General features: G+C 37.1%; 1 protein-coding gene across 7 annotated transcripts in view; it reads left to right on the top strand.

Annotated features, from left to right (window-relative positions):
- LOC137252177 (F-box/LRR-repeat protein 16) overlaps window positions 1–17175 on the top strand; it is a 701255-nt gene that overhangs the window by 17132 nt on the left and 666948 nt on the right. For 3 of the 7 annotated variants that reach the window (XM_067787530.1, XM_067787526.1, XM_067787532.1), the window contains exon 2: window positions 5725–5837. The exons of 3 other annotated variants lie outside the window; for them this stretch is intronic. The gene's annotated coding sequence lies outside the window, so the exon portion shown is untranslated. Of the gene's footprint in view, window positions 1–5724; window positions 5838–7013; window positions 7712–17175 lie in introns of those variants that run through there. One more of the 7 variants, XM_067787528.1, reaches the window with a different exon arrangement.

Below are 17175 nucleotides of genomic sequence, written 5' to 3'. Positions count from 1 at the left end.
ATCGAGTTGAGATTGTCGATGATTGCTCGGGCTGAAAGCTCCGTCAATGTCAAGAAAAATACCTAAGGTATATTCTTGATGTTCCATGGCTTTCTGTATATTCATAACCACGCTATGTAATGCGGTATAGACTGGTCCCGGGACTGATATGGGCAAACTATGTGTAGCGCAACGAGTAATTTTTTTTAGTTGAACCAAAATTCGTATGATATAAGAGCAAACATTCACTCTAGTCAGTGATAGTTAACCTGAGCGCCTTTGTGGTTCCATGTGGTCATGCTAAGTCGTTCCCAGGATGGTCGCGCTGGTACCTTAATGGTGCTTGTTACTGGAACGTACCGGATCTATATCCGACAAAGGACCGTCAACATTGGTAACACTTCCTTCCGAAGCCTTCGGGGAGTGCCTTCCAGAGCTGCCTCATTTGATGTTGTCAGCGTAACACATTTTTACACCACTTAGCAGGATGTATACGGTTAATGACTTGTAGAGCGTGATTTTCGTTTGCAGAAAAACTTTTCTGTTGCCTCCTCAGTCCAAAGATGGATTTGTTTGCTTGTGATAATGCTGATCCCAGATAAACTAGGCCCTTTACTATTTTGAAATTATTTAACGGTGATTTTCCAATCGTTTTGAAATAAGCCACTATGATTTTAAAATAATAATCTATTTATGAAATGTGTTTTACTAAGAGAGCAGGTGGCAGAGCCGAGCTGCGAAATCATTGGCATTCTATTGCGACACAAGAACAAACTGTTTGCTGGTCTTTTAATCGGTGGACATGGTGAATCCATTTTTATTTAAGGTAGATATGATCTTGTTCCGGTTACCGATAAAGTCGATCAACCTCAATCCATTACGTGACTATTCAGCGTAGAGGCTCAACTTTCAACTGTTGAACCAAAAATACGTTATTTGCCCACCCTGGTATCGAAGTCTCCAAACACGACTTTTATATTGTAGATCGTATAGCGCATCCTTCCCTCGTTTCTCAATGGGTAAACTAAGCCACTGAGATGTCAAAGGATTCAGACAAATAACCCTTTCTTCTTTTAATCCAAAAACACAGGAGATACTTATTGATCTGCTTATATGTTATGGACAACGCTAACTTTCGAAACGATCGGCAGTAGTAGGTTACGCACACAACTTAATTACTCTGAGCACTGATGAATTTCGGCATTTCACGGGGGACAGGAGTTAGCAAATCATATCCTATTGTTAGGAATACCAGCTGCTTATGTGAAAAAATATATACATATATACATATTTGGTTGACTAGTTAGTTTGGCATTTTTACTATTTGTAAAGTTGTTTCCAACTACATTGTTGTTGCAGCATGCTTACATATGTACATATTAAGATGAATATGAATATATGTGTTGCGTGCTACACTCGTACTGGTGGTCATGATGTCATTTTTTACTACTGCTAAAACACCAAAGCAGCAACAACATCAACAAAAACGTGGCTTATGTTAAATACTACTACCTGGCTCGAAAATAGCTAAGGCTTTACCAAATAGAAAAATCTTACGAAGTGCTTAAAAGAAAGTCGGAAATCGAGTTGTCGGCTCTGGGCAACTTCAGAGTAGAGTGAGTACTACAGCAAAGACGAATTCTGTACCAGGTGTTGTTATCCCAACAGCTGATTGCTTCTTGTTGATTATTTTCCATACAGTACCAAGGTGGTGCGAAAGCCAATTCAACCGATTCGCCGTGCAGAATAATGTCAAGTTAAAAGAAAATTTTCATTCATTTCGATTAACTGACATATTGTTGTACAAGGCGTGGTATGAAAATTATAACGAAGAGAAATCAGCTGTTGGGATAACAACATCTGGTACTGAATTCGCCTTGTATGTCATTCAATCCAAGGCGAATTCAGTAGAGGTGGTGTTATCCCAACAGCTGATTGCTTCTTCTTGATAATTTTCCATAAAAAGCCTTGTACAACGAAATGTCAGTTAATCGAAATCTATGAAAATTTTCTTTTGTCTTGACATTCGCCTGCACGGCGAATTGATTGAATTCGCTTTTCCACCACCTGGTATAAATTCGCCTTGATTCAATCTAAATCAATAAACATTTTCTTTAGCCCTGACATTCTTCTGTACTGCGAATCGGTTAAATTAGATCAAGGCGAATATATGCAAGGTGATGGCAAAGCGAGGTCAACCGATTCGCCGTGCAAAAGAATGTCAAGTCAAAAGAAAACTTTCTTTGATTTCGATTAATTGACACATTGTTGTACAAGGCGTTGTATGGAAAATAATGAAGTAGACGTAATCAGCTGTTCGAATAACAATACCTGGTACTGAATTCGCCTTGAATTAGCTTATCACCTTGCATGGATTCGCCTTGCCTACAGCGGTGCACAACGCAAGCAGAGCTTCGAGTACAAATGCAACTTTCTTGTAGTTGTGTGCGTATGCAAGGACAATGTTTAAGTATAAAATTCACGCATGAGAAAATTTGTCATCAAACTCTATTTTACTCTAACTAAAAACAAAATAACGTCAGTGGAGATACCGAATAGGCCAGATCCTTCTCTACTACCTTTTTAACAGCTCAATTTATACTGCCAACCGACCGGTCGTAAAACTCAGCATTAAATAAACATACATATAGATATATAGATCTAAATCCTTCAAGGAATAATCTAGAATACCCCAAGGCTCATTTTTGTCGAATATCATCATCGTTCGTAAATTTGTAGACATGATAAAAGAATTATGGATGTGATTATGATTCTGATCTTCGAACGGGGATTTTATACTCAATATACTGAAAGTAGCACTTGTGATTTTTCGTCGCATTGTTTCACTGACATCATTTTTGGCATAAAGACTGGTTTCTACACTGAAAGAAATGGTGCTAGTAAAATCAACAAATCGGTTCTGTTGTTCTTGACTTAACGGAGATTCGGTGAAATTGATCGAATTATGGTTAATTCGACCGAGTTCTTTGTCAAGCGAACAAATTAGTTTAGTCATTTCAACAGAAGAGAAATGGTCGCTCTTAAGTTAACAAAATTTTGTAAAATTGACAGATTCCTAATAATTCTTCTGTTAACACAACTGATCTCACTGGTCATTTCAACAGCGATCTACAGTCAATACATGAGCAAATTTCAAAGAGAATTTTACGCTCACTGCGCTCTCTACTTTGTACTTATGACGATGGTGCCACTTGTTAAAAAAAACACCAAAATAAGAAAACCACCAAATCGAAAAAACACACAAAATGGGAAAACAACAAAAAACTAGTTTTTCAGTTATCAATAAAAAACGAAAAACCCTTTTTTGAATTTACTGTGCAAAAAATTATGATATACCGGGACATCTATTTATCGGGTACAATTTTTCAACTTCTCCCCCAAGCGAAATGCGAAATTGCGCCCTCTTGTTGCAAAAGTTTTGTTTGAACGAACAGGATTTTTCCAAAGTTAGTAACATTTTGTTAAAGTTTTTACGTATTTTCACTCACGCGAACGTATCTAATAAGATAATAAAAAACATCCTTTTTTAATGTTGATGTTTCCGACAACATAAAAGTTTGAGTTGTTTTGGAATCGTTTCAACTTAAAGTGTTACGAAAATTAAACTTCGAATTACATGTAAAGTTACTCCAGTGGTGAATTACCTTCCTGCGATTTGATTTTTTACTTTTCTATAACTTACAAGCTCTCTATTTAAAATGTTATGTCAAACATTTATACTACAAGTTTTGTTCGAAACAATCATGTGTGGCAACTACATGCGATTGAAGAAATTGAGAATGAGCTGTGCTGCAACTGAAAGAATTGAGAATCAGTTTTGTGACTACTATTTTCATTTCTATTTGCAAAGCGATGTTCAAAACTATAAATTAAATAAATTATAAAATATAAAATTTGGTGAAAGTGCGTTTAATAAAACAAAATAATAAAGCGTATAATGTTTAATGTGTGCCAGTATATTTGATGTAAGCCCAATTGGAGTTCGGTTAGTAAGTGTGTACATGTGTATGGATATGTAGCAAGCATGTGTATTGCTGTATTCACATATTTACGTATGTATGTATATGGCCACCGTGGTGTGATGGTAGCGTGCTCCGCCTGCCACACAGTATGCCCTGCGTTCGCACCCCGGGAAAAGCAACATAAAAATTTTAGAAATAAGGTTTTTCAACTAGAAGAAAATTTTTCTAATCGCGGTCGCCCGTCGGCAGTGTTTGGCAAGCGCTCCGAGTGTATTTCTGCCATGAAAAGCTCTCAGTGAAAACTCATCTGCCTTGCAGATGCCGTTCGGAGTCGGCATAAAACATGTAGGTCCCGTCCGGCCAATTTGTGGGGAAAATCAATAGGAGCAAGACGCAAATTGGAAGAGAAGCTCGGCCTTAGATCTCGGAGGTTATCACGCCTTACATTTATTTATTTACTTATATGGCAACATAGGTACTTTCGTACAAAGCTGTCGCAACAACTTTTTTTGTTCATTTGACTACTAAAACGGTCAATTACGAATCCACGATTTGTGCGCAGTTGATTCAACATCTTGTTGCGATGGATAAAAATTAACAGAAATTTCGGTTGAATTGACCCGTATTTCGGTTGATTTTACCAGTATTTTTCTTTCAGTGTATCTGGTTTTAAATTTGTGGCGTTCTTCGCTGGTCGTAGTTTTCGCCAGATCGATTTATCGGGTTCTTTATGATTTCCAGAAAAGCTAATGATGAACCTCTAGCGGGTTTGGGGCTTGGAATATACCGGCGTCAGGTATGACCGTCGTAAGAGGCGACTAAAATACTCAAATGATTAAACGGGTTGCCAGCGCAATTTACAGCTTCGTAATTGTCAACGACACCTACTCGTGGCGAATCCTGTTTTTTTAGCTGGCGAGCCCAAGCTCCTCATAGAACTAGAGGGTGGGGGTGGGATGGCCTAGACCGTGGTCTTATTAAATCATTCCCGAGATGGTCGGTCTTGGTACTAGTGTCCGGAATGTACTTGGTCTGTATTCGGTAAAAGACAATCAACATCGATCTTTATCGCTACAACAACAACGACATATACTTATTTATCTTCAGCAAACAGCAATGGTTAATATACTTCCTGAGGGTTTAGCGGAGTGTTACCAACACAGGCCGTTCCTCAGGTTTTCTTACCCTGATATTTGTTCTTTAAAAAAATTTGAGAGTTAATGGTGATAGAAGCTTCTGTCCCACTCAGCATTTAGGTGATTCAAATTGGGATTTCCCTACATATCAGTACAATTTGATTACTCTTTCTGACTAAATAATGAGTTATCATACAAGTGAACAAAAGAAATAATCAAATATGAATACTTTTGATGATCAAAAACTGAAAATCATTTTTCGATCACTTTTTGGAATCATTTTTGAAGTCCTTTGTTGTTCCACGTAGATTTTAATATTTCATAAAAATCAACAAAAAGAATAATCAAATATGAATACTTTTGATGATCAAAAACTGAATACAATTCTTCAATCACATTTTAGAATCATATTTGAATCAAATGTGTTTACTTTAGGTGATCAAACATTTTTAATCATTTTTCAATCAGCTTTCTGAATCTTTTCCGACTATCTTTGTTGACTGAACAATAAATTTTATACTTGTTAAAATTTAAATTTTCATTGAAAATCTTATTTTTTCACGTGTACACATTTTTCAATCATGAAGTTAAAAAAAATATATAATTTTTTTTTATTTATACAAAAGATATAAATGCTGCTTGTAACCGATGATGCCCCCGATCATTTCTTCACCTTCGGCTGCCAAGAAAATACATAATGGTTGGACAATACAAAGTTTGTGAGCTATTTTAACCCCAGGTAAGTGCAACTCTCTTGACATACCTGAATATGCTTTCAACATCCCGTACCTTATCGTTTTTAAGATATTGACGATCATAACTGATGTTGTAGTCGCAGGTGTATATCCGTCAAGTTTATTTGCGAATTACCTTTGCTTCAAATAGCTCACTTCCGCATGCCTTCTTCCCCTGATGAAATATAATTATCATGTAGTATCTTATTTTGTATGAGATATGAAGAATAAATCATGATAATCGTATTCAAAAATGATTCAAAAATCTCAACCAAAACGATTGAAATATGTTCACGAATATGACCGTGAAAAGCAGTCAAATCTCTAAACTACTCTATCTCTAAATACTCTAAAACAATTAAAGTTCAATTTTACAATGATATCAAATATGAATAAAAAGTGTTTCGAAACATGAATCAAAAATGATTATTCAAGAATAATCACATTTGTGGTACATTTTTCTCTCGGCGATACATTAATTTTCGAATAGAAAATACCTTTAAATTTGAACGTTTTTAATCATCTTGGAGTATGATATTTGAATATTTTATGATCAAAATTTACAAAAAATTCCTGGCTGGGGTATTTAACAAAATAAAATTAATAAAGGCTCGCTCTTTCAATTCAGGGAATTCAATTTCTTTGGCGCAAGTCTAATAAATTATCCAAATCAAGTATTTACATCTCTATTTGGTCTATTAAAATTGGTCACAATCGGTATAAATACCATACTCATACCGTCTGCTATTCCTGCATTTGTGTTTTAATTTATAAATCCCTTTCAGGAGCTTCAAGCTGCGCCCATTCTCTTGTTATATATAGACAACTTCATATTGATGTTTTTATTGTTGTTCTCAGCTGTGAGCTCTGTGTGTCATATTATTCCATTTCATTGTTTGAAATATTGATTTTCCTGAGGCAATTTCTAACAGCGGCACTAATACAGGAACATTATGACGCACTATGACTATGTACATATATGTGCATTAGGCCGTTTTGGAAAATAACATTTTTCTTTTCTTCTTTCATGAAAACATATAAACATATTCAAGTACAAAGCTGAGCTATTCTAGTCTAAAAGCGGTAAGAATATTTCTCAAGTATCTTGATATAAATGAACATCTCGTTTTCTTGTAAACAGTTTGTCGAAACGCTCGGTTTATGATATCTATAGGGTATGATCAAATCAGTGCTGTGATTGAAAGACAGGTAAATACATAGGATGATGAACCTTACACAGCTTGGTATTCATAAAGCTCACTCGACTGCAATCTATTACAACACTGCCGCAAATGTGACGATAGGTCAAGTAACCGATTTGTATATCCATGCCGTATTTTATGACCGCCAATAATGCCAAATGACGTCGAGAAAAACCACCACCTCCCCAAGGATTCGGAGGGAACTCTCCGAGCCATTGGAAACCACACGAGGATTCTAACGAAACGGCTTCCTATCGAACAATGGTACAATCTATTATAGTACCGTACAATTAATGGTGTATGCTGATCAGATGATATATATGGCCGTAAGTTCTGTTTTCTCTGGATTGAATAAAGAGACAAAAAAGTTGGCCTTGCGATGATTGAGGACAAGACGAAGTAATAACTGGCGCATTCCTATCTTGGCGGGTATACATTCGAGATTGTAGAGGGCTCAACCTGAATGAAAGATGACGCTCTGGCTAAAAAAGTGTTTTTATTGGTATCCGCCTATTGAAGCAGTGGAAGAGGGCGACCCCACTCGACTGGAAGGACTAGGTGGAAAACGATTTAAACTCCCTTGGTGTGACCAATTGGCGCCGGTTGGCGGAGCGAAGTAGCGACTGGTGTACCTTGTTGGACGGCCATAACCGTTTAGACGGTTAAGCGCTAATTAAGTAAGTAAGTGAGTGTAAATTGCTAAATAGTTATTGGTTTTTGAAAAAAATTGTATCGCCTTTTTGCGCTGGTTTGGCATTTCTAGGAATTCATTAATATTTTAACGAATTTTGAGAAATTCCTGATTGTTATGCACCGTCTGCTAACGTTTGAATAGCTGAACTGTCGAATAAATAACTCAAATATTCAGTATGGCAAAATGTTCTTTATTTACAGCACTACTGTGGCAGTAGTACATACACAATCACAATACTCGCGTTTTTCACTTAAAGTGTGCTTAAATTTTAAACTTTAAAATCAAATTGATTCATTATTCTTCAGCTTGCTTTTATACTCTACGTTGTTTCGTTTGCATATTTCTCCTAAGGTCTAGACTTTTCGCGAACAGTTGCTTATTTATTTCTCCTTTATGTATGTATCTAAAATTCAAGTTTGTCTTCTATTTATATGCATGTGTGTGTGCGAGTTATAAAGGGCCAGTCAAATTTCCTTCACAGTAACGCCATAGTCGTAACCATACCCATATCCATAACAATCTCCATTGTGATCGATTAATGGTGCCTTAACCTAAAAATCGTGAAAATTTCATAAAAATGAGGAAAACAAAAAAAAATTACAAATATATTCCACAAACAATAAATCTCTTAGTCAAAACGTATCCAAAACAATAAATGAAATCTAAAAAAAGTTATTAAATTCACCAACTCAAATATTTTTAGGTTATGGACATGACAAGAAACCAAAAACCAATTGGCTGGATATGGTATGGTTATGGCGTTAGCGTTATGGTGTGGCACCATTAATCGATTACATAGATTTCCATAAATAAGTTCGATCAACTATTTTATCTGGTTATGGTTATAAGTCACCATTAATTGGCCCATTAATCGATTACATTGATTTCCATAAGGTAGGTTCGATCAGCTGTTTTATCTGGCTATGGATAAAATAAAATAAATAAATAAATGTAAGGCGCGATAACCTCCGAAGAGATTTTAGGCCGAGCTTCTCATCCAATTTGCGTCGTGCTCCTTTTAATTTATCCTACAAATTGGCGGGACGGGACCTTTATGCCCACTCCGAACGGCATCTGCAAGGCAGATGGGTTTTCACTGAGAGCTTTTCATGGCAGAAATATACTCGGAGTGCCTGCCAAACACTGCCGAGTGGCAACCCCTCTTAGAAAAATTTTCTTCTAATGGAAAAACCTTCTTTCTAAAATTTTTGATATTGCTTTGCCCGGGGCGCGAACCCAGGATCCTCGGTGTGGTAGGCGGAGCAGGCTACCATCACACCACGGTGGCGGTTATGGATAAGTCACCATTAATTAGCCCTTAACTGCTGCTCTTAGCTGCAGACTATACGTATGTATGTGAAATATTCTTTTAACTGTCAACTTCGCTGTTTACATGTATGTGTGCCTGCTGGCTTTACTCTTGTTTTGCATTTATTTAGTAGCAGCATAGTGATGCATCGAAATGCTAATATTCGCCACAATATATTCTAACCTGTTAAGCTGGTGCACTGAAAAGGAATAAATATTAGGACTGGTTTATGTATTGGGTAGTCGACTCCTCATTACTTTTACCAACGGTGGTAAAATGGGTAACTTCTCTGGGTATGTCATGTTCCTCTCTGCTACTCTAAGAGTTTGGAGAAAGTGAAGTGGTAGCCGATACATTTAACCTCGTATTCATTGTATGAGAAATGTTTCCCTCGGCAGTGATTTGACAGACTCTCCGAGTGAATTTCTGCCATGAAAAGCTTCTCAGGAGAATCTCGACCTAAATCTCTTCGGAGGTATATCGCGCCTTTTATGTTTTTTTTTGGGAATAGAGAGGCACTTTGAACTTAAAAATTTGCTGGTCATATGTAAGTGGTGTGGCGAATACTAGCAAGCTCGGCACATATCTATGAAACTAGTTAATGAATGCTGCACAACAGCATTAGAACGTACATGTTAAAGCTCGGTCTCAACATTTCTGTGTTCCGTACTATAAGCAAGTGCTCCTTCCGATCTGAAGCAGCGCAGTATGTTGGACGTTGGACAACACATTTAGCTCCATTACGGTTGGTAAGGAGCTGCTTGAGATCGAGCAAGGTTTTAAACAAGGTGGCTTCGTATCATGTGCTTTCCTGTACCTCATTTTGGGAAGATAGTCTTAGAAGAATATATTAGCGATTAACGGCAAAACAAAGTTGCATGACGGTCGACAGTCTCTCTTATGGTTTCGGAGCCTTGGATAGCTTTTGTCATGGTGTAGACTACAGTCGCAAACAATTTGTAATTTTTTCCTATGCAATCAATTGAGTTACCGCCGTGGTGTGATGATAGCGTGCTCACCTACCAAATCAAATGTCTGGGGTTCAAGTCCCGTGTAGGATAACGAACAAAATTTGACAGTGAAAAAAATTACATAAAACCATGGTATAAATTAGAAGCACATCCTAAATCTCCTCGGAAGTAAATCACGCCAACTATTTTTTGTACGTTTAATCAATCTGGTATTATCTGAACTACTTTGTTTCTCAGTTATTCATGGTTGCTCTTATGTGTTCCTTGCTGAGCCCACAGAAGAGCATTGAAGGCAGTATGGTGACATCTTATTGGTATTAATTTCTTCTAGTTTGGCCCAAAGATACCAGATTTTGATCCGTCGGTTAAGCAAACCCACAATTCAGGCACAGTATGTGGGGCACCACTTCATTACGTGGTTGAAATGTAATACGACGTATGAATTTATCTTCATACCGACGTGCCATACCACAACTAACATCTTAACATTTTTGTACTTGGATATTTCGAAGTACCTCTTTTTCATATTTTCATTATCATTACACTATATTTGAAAAATTTCAGTGCACACTATTGTGCACTTTTCCAGTTTAGTGATAGTGCTCAATTTCTTCATTACGACTAAAAAATTGCAGTCACTTTATTTTTTCACTCCCACTCAGCTGAGTCAAAAAATTCAAGTTTTGGAAGCCTTCTCCCCCGAAGGTCATCTCCAGTGCCAAGCCTGGTATTTTGCTTCCATTGAAAATCAGAGATGGTTCCAACATGGATTGATTATTTTGGGGTAAACGTCATCAGCGTAGCCAGCAAGCGTACAAAAATCATGGACTGGTGCGGGGTGAGCAACCGGTGGAATTCGAAGTAGATTGATGACTTGCGAATGCCTTGAACTTGCACTTCCAATTGGCGTTCGTTCTTGAATTCCAGGGATGACTGACACCGTTAAAACCGTCAGGCGGTGACTTTTCTTCCAAAAAGGGGTTTCAGGAAATAACAGAATGTAAATTTAACATTATGTTATCGTTAGGGTGGTCTGCAAACAATTGTTACTATGTCCGTAAAGTAAATTTTTGGAGTCATGCATGGACCATTTTGAAACCATAGCTGCACTGTTGGGATATTTCCGGGATTATTTTGAAATCATGTAGGTACTGTTTTAGGTACTATTACGAGATCTTTTTGGGATGGTGTTTGGGAACATTGTTTGCACGACTCTTTGGGGTTCACTTGGGGGCTATTGCGGGATTATGTCGGGGTTACTTCGAGATAATTTGAAGATTATGCCACGACTGCTTTGGGATAATTTCGCTACTATTTTGGAATCATCTAGCAGGGTTCGGAAAAATTAATTTATGAATATGCTGTTATTAAGTACGGACCAGTTGTAAGTAATTTATTTGTGAAGTACTACTACCATAGTTGTGTTATAAATAAAGAACATTTTGCTATATTGAATATTTGGTTTATTTTCGACAGTTAACGAATAACAGAATGTGCAGAATAATCAAGAATTTCCCGAAATTCGCTACAATATGAATACATGTTTGAGAACAAATGGATATTTATTCTATAAAATATACATAACTTTTCAATACAGAATCGATACTTTTTCACTTTTCGACAACAAATGAAAAGTCATCGCTAAGATTAACAAACTGACAGCATATGGATAGCAAACCGAAAACTTATCCAAAATAAATGTAAAACACGGCCATAAATCGTCACTAGCAACCCGATGATTTGCCAATAACGATTGACATGCTTTCCTTTCTTTTCCTTACCTTTCCTTTCTTTAACTTTTCACTCCCTTTTTTCGTCTCCTTTCCTTTCCTTACTTTCCCTTCACGTTACTGTGCCTTCTTCTGCCTTTTTTCTTCTCCTTTCGTTTCATTTAATTTTCTTTTCCTACCTTTCTTTTTTAATACTATTCTTCATGCATAAAAAAATCGTGGCGTGTATGCACAAATACATAAATAACGCACAGGTACATTACTCATATATATACATAGTAGGAAATATGAGATGCAGAGGTATAATAAAAGCAAATAAGGAACTAATCGAGAAGGCTGAATGCGTTAAATGAAGACCCTGGGAGAAATAGGCGAACGAGGCAACTAAAAGTATAAGGGGAGAGCAAGCTAAGGCAGTTTTATTTTATCATGCTATAAGTGAAGTAAGCGAATATATTATTGTGAAAATCTCCTATCATAGTAGTGCTGTTAATAAAGAGCATTTTATATACAGAACATTTGTGTTTATTTTTTTGACAATTCAGTGATTCGAACGATAACAAGAGGCGCGGTTTAAGAGGGTTGATAAGCACGTTTCACAGCTTCCACAACCCAATTATCGACCTCACTTTCGCGAGGTAAAACATGTTACAGAAGAGGTTGGGGCGGGTTGTCCTAGAAGGTGTTAACACCAAATCGTTCCCGAGATGGCCACGGGTCATTAAGGTTTTGTAAATAGTGTTTGTTACCGGAACGTACCGGATCTATATTCGTCAAAGAACCATGAACTTCGGTACCACTTCCCAAAACCTTTGAGGAGTATCTTTATCGCTATAACAACAACAACAACAACATAACAAAAGACGCATAACTATCGAGAATTTCCTAAAATTTTCTAAAATATATTACTCGTTTGCAGAAGCTTTGAGAGCTTACATGCATGTATCATTTAACAGAATATGATTATATTTTTTTGGCAATCGTTTGTTCTTGTCCACTGAAAATTCCCTTTACATATTCTTGCAAAACGACCGTACTCTGTGAGAAATCGAAACAAGGAATATATCAGTTTAACAGTTATTAAAAGAGTGGTCATAAAATAACTTTTTTGATTGAAAATACTGATTTTGGAAGCTGTTATTTGGGATCTCTACCTGCGTTAAAAGTTATTAGGGTCATTAGTCAGCTTACTCAACATGCTTCTAGTTAAGTATACGATTTGCTTTTGCACTCAATTATTATTATTGGTTTTAGCACTTCCATTTCTTTTTTTGTTGGCCAAAATAGGTATTTAATAACTCATCTAATTAAGACTATCAATCATTTCATTAATTCATTAAAAGTCGAAGAATATCTTTTTCGATATATTTTCATTATATACATACAAACATATACCATCTACTTGATAACCAATCTCATGTTATTATTCTTTCTGCTTTAACTTGGTTATCCACCATATACTTAAAAAGCTTCATCTCAGTTGATAAATGAAGCCCTTTTGCTTTTTGCATCTGTGTCTTAGTATTTTCGTGTAATGATAATATTTCAATTTGGTTAAGTGGTAACATGGCAGGTTGTAATGGACGAGCCCATACAAAATGCACAAATATAGCTCTGTGGGAGGCACGGCGGAGGCATATCACTTCATTCTATTAACAGCGGCACAGAGGTTACTCATACCACACGTCGTCCACACGGCAGCAGTGCAATGCACTTTATGAAGGAAACATTTTACGTATTATTTATTTATATTTAGTTTTCAATACCTATCATATTTGCACTGAACTCATATTCCTACCTTTTGCCGTTAGTGAATGCTTTGACTTTGGGCTACAAGACAAAAGTGGGGGAGTGGAATGCGAAATTATGTAATACAAAGAGGTACTTCAGCGGCGCCACTATTGACATTTTAAAAATAGGTCTGCGGCTTTTGGTGGCTTTTTGCTTTTGAAAAATTTCCCTTCAACCAATCAGGCCGGCTATTGACCAGCTCTTGGTATGTAGGTTGCTTGCCACTTAGCCAGGGCAATTAAAATGATGAATGCCGGTTACTTGCATCGAAGTATAAATGAAGTGGTTTTATCGCACACTTCGTTCATTTTTTTTTACAATTCTAGCTTTCGTTCTTTTGAAGTTTAGTGTTATTGAGATAAGCTTTGTTTTTATTTTAAATACGCCGTATTTGGTGTTTGGTAAACCCAAAATTTTTATTATGACGTAAGCGAGTGAGTGGATAGCGCCTAGGACGTACAAAATATATGCTCGAACTCAAAAGATAGCCTTCTTGCTTATGGAAGGTTGAATTTTATTCAAACTTTGCTAGTGTTGCTGCAAATTACGTAACTGGATCCAAAAGATGCTTTCATACAAGCTCCAAAGTTTGGGAACATAAGCGCAAACACACATCACATCTTCGTTAATCTTAAAGCCACCTTCGACAGTACGAAAGGGAGCTGTCCATATACCACCATGTCTGAATTTGGTTAAAAACTTATACGGCTGCGTAAAATGACGTCGAGCAACACCATCAGCTTGGTCAGAATTGGGAAGCTTCTCCAAGCCGTTCAAAACTAAAAGAGGTTTCAGATAGGGTGACCTCCTATCGTGCAAACTCGCCACTTTGATGCTGGGAAAAATTTGATCAACTCTGGAGCAATATTCTATAAGAGCATGCAATTACTGGTGTATGCTGATGCCTTAAGCTCTGCTGACTTCAAACTAGAAAAATAAGCTGAAAAATGGGTTTGATGGTGACTGAGGACAAAACGAGGTACCTGCTGCCATTAAGCAAGGATAAAGCGCTAACCACGCCACACTGGCAGCCATTACTTGAAACAGTGAAAGACTTCGTTTTTATGGAAGCTAGAGTTAACAAAAACAAGTAAGTCAATCTAGAAATCCAGCGAAGAATCACTACTTTTAACTTAGTATGCAATTGTGCAAAAGTATAGTCCTCTCGGAAAACGGGGATAATGCTCTATAAATCACTGCTTTATGGTGCAGATGCAAACAGCATCAGATGAGGTGGCTCTGAAAGCAGTCGAGAGATACTTTACGGACCTCGGATGATTAGCTGTACGAATAAAAGATGATTATCCGGCTAAGGAAATATTTTTTTATCAGAACCCAACTATGGAAGCAGATGGCTGCCTTAACTACGTTGAAGCGCCCAATTGGAAAATGATTTAAATACCATTTATGAGACCAATTGGCACCAGTTAACTCAAAGAAGAAGCGACTGGTGCACCTTGTTTGACCGTTTAAACGATTGAGCGCCAATAAATTAAGTAACTAATATCATTTTGATTTATCTTTATCTTCATTAGTTTATGCCGTTACGCCATTATGCGTACAAAATCATTATACTCTGTAAGCTTTGAACAGCTGGGCATAAAAATATGCAATTTTTCTTGAGTTTTGTTTGGTTTGTAGCTGTGCCCCGGATACCAAAAGTCCGCGCCCAAGTAGCACACAGAGCGTTTTTTGATGCACATTTCTTTTGGAACCAATTGCTGCTGATTTAGTATGGCTAGTCGGTACTCCGTTTGAACCATATGGTGCGGACAATGAATCTGCTGATATCCTTTACAGAGCATTTAGCTCCTTCTTTAAGTTCCAGCAGGATAAAGCTAGTTAGAAATATAGCGGTAAGCATTTACATGGGTAGTGTGCGACTGTTTCTTTGCTGCCTTCCTCACAGCAGCTCCGCTAAATGCTGTAAAAAGAAGTCCCCATTCCCTCAGTGTGTAGCCCAACCGGCCAGTGGCTTCTGATTGTGTTAGTGATCAAATAGATTTCTTTCATTGACCTATTTAGTAGGTCCTCTGCTCTCTTACTATCGTAATTCGGCCAGGCTTAAAGGTGTGCGAGGAATACCAGCTGAAAACTGCTAAACTTCTCCTTGAATCTGCTTTGTATGTTTCTTTTGATTGATGTGAGTGAACGGCGCATCTCGATCGCCTCCACAGCCTCTATCAGTACCTCTGCCGTCTGTCTTCTCTTTGCCAAGTACCCATATAAGTGTTATGCTTGCAAAGTTAGCTGCGGCTCGACGCGATCTCTTGCAGCTACTGACGGTCTTAGACGAAGTGATGGGGGAGCTAAGCGACATGAGCGTTGCTTGGCTGTATGATAAATGTACATCTCGCGCCTCCCAATCGAGTCTTCCTACAGGAGCGTAACACGCCCTCTCCTTATACAGAAGTCCGCTTGAGTAATACTAGCAAAATTAGGTAAGCGGACTGATAGCGAAGACACTCACTTTCATACCGCTGTTCATTTTGGAATCGTCAGTGTAGAGTGAAATTGCGTCTGTTCCTTGATCCCTGTCGCCCCTCCAGTCCCTTCTTGTAGGAAAATTAACCTTTAGAGGTATGTAAGCGCATTATTTTCTTACACCTTTGCCTAGGTCACATACATACATACCCAGTTTGTTCCAATTATAACTTTATGCCAATGCACTTGAGTGAACAATTTGTGAAGTTGTTCAAGACATTTTATGGCGCTACAAAAGTTACTTTTATAAGACCATTCGCGTGACCATTCTTTTGTTCACTTACCCCTTTCTTGGCCCCGTAAAAGTTGGACAGTAATTTGATGATATACTTCATACACATGCACACATATACATACATACGAATATATGTACTATATAAAAAAAAATATAATTAAGAAAAAAATATGTATCTAATTCTCACCCGTTACTGACATTAAGTGCGGCCACAAATACTTCATTCCTTCTTTTGCTTACACAAAGAAAATAATTTATTTCCATTGTTCTTTCATGGGCTTCTTGCTTTTTTGGTCACGAAGAATCTGAATTGCCCTCTTACCTTTATATCTATATGTGAGGATATAAAACAAACACAAAAGTCCCTCCGCACGGTCCATAATTGCCACTTGCTATAATTTCCGTTAAAGTTTATTATTTCCATTACTTGACTGCAAAAGCAATTGCTAACCGCGCAAAACTAATTAGAAGTAGAACGAAATAAAAAGAAGATACACAATTTTTAAATACTTCCTTTGTATGAATGGACCAAAAGCAACGAAAAATTTCTCTTCAAACAAAGCCATAATCTTGTTGAACTTTCATATAAAATTTTTTTTTAGGAAGGGAAATATAAAGATGGAACTTAGGTGAAGATTTTATCGTAGGTCTTTGTATTTTAACTTACTCATATAGCGGTCGCAAGATTCCAAATATTGTAAATAAAGTTTCTATATACCTTAATGCCTCGATCGTTGTCTAACATAGAAAACTATTATCCTAAATTTCATAACCTAATGGAGTCCAAACCTTCGTTCAAAGTTCCTTAAAAAACAGAAGCAAAATTTCCAGGTTCGGATAGTTTTTTTTGAATTTTCACGTTTCCTGAACCGCCAGAAAAAAATTTGCTTCCTTAATGATGCATTGTCATGGGGTTCTAAAGAATTG

The sequence above is a fragment of the Eurosta solidaginis genome, chromosome 5 (genome assembly GCF_040869045.1).
Source record: "Eurosta solidaginis isolate ZX-2024a chromosome 5, ASM4086904v1, whole genome shotgun sequence".
In the NCBI taxonomy this organism is placed as follows: Eukaryota; Metazoa; Arthropoda; class Insecta; order Diptera; family Tephritidae; genus Eurosta; species Eurosta solidaginis.
Note: the sequence above shows the minus strand (reverse complement) of the source record. Positions and strands in the feature narration are given on the sequence as shown.